This window comes from Diospyros lotus, chromosome 4, assembly GCF_014633365.1.
Source record: "Diospyros lotus cultivar Yz01 chromosome 4, ASM1463336v1, whole genome shotgun sequence".
NCBI lineage: Eukaryota > Viridiplantae > Streptophyta > Magnoliopsida > Ericales > Ebenaceae > Diospyros > Diospyros lotus.
Genome location: NC_068341.1, coordinates 36438251 through 36438815, shown reverse-complemented (window position 1 = coordinate 36438815; position 565 = coordinate 36438251).

The following is a 565-nucleotide window of genomic DNA, read 5'->3' as shown; positions in this document are numbered from 1 at the left end:
GATTATAAATATATCACTTATACCACCGTCCCTTTCTCAACAACATTCTTAAAATTGAAAAAGGCATAATTGCATCTTTCCTTGTGCTTGTGTTTGTATCATTTTTATAATGTAATATTTGCAGCTGTATTTATTTAAACTCATACTCATCAGTTAATATATTTAATTATTAATTCTCATACTCATCGTATGCATAGAGTTCTTGTACTTGTTCAAAATTAAAAAATATATATATGTTTATGTCATTTTCATCAAAATTTGAATATAACAAGAAAAATAAAAATATATTACCAAATATTCACAAAGGAAAAATCCCTTCAATACTTCTTAGATTTGTTGTATATAAGAGTATTTCAAAAGCTTAATACCCATAACCTTTTCTCTTGTGTTATTTATTTTTTCCTTACCTGAAAATTGTCTAATTCATTGTTCTATTAACTGTCAAATTCATTATACCAATAGCTATCAGTTACTAATCTTTGAAATCAAATTTTAACAGCTACAATATTTATTGGACTTATTGAACTAATTAAATTCTTTAACAGCTACTAATTACATAGGTTTT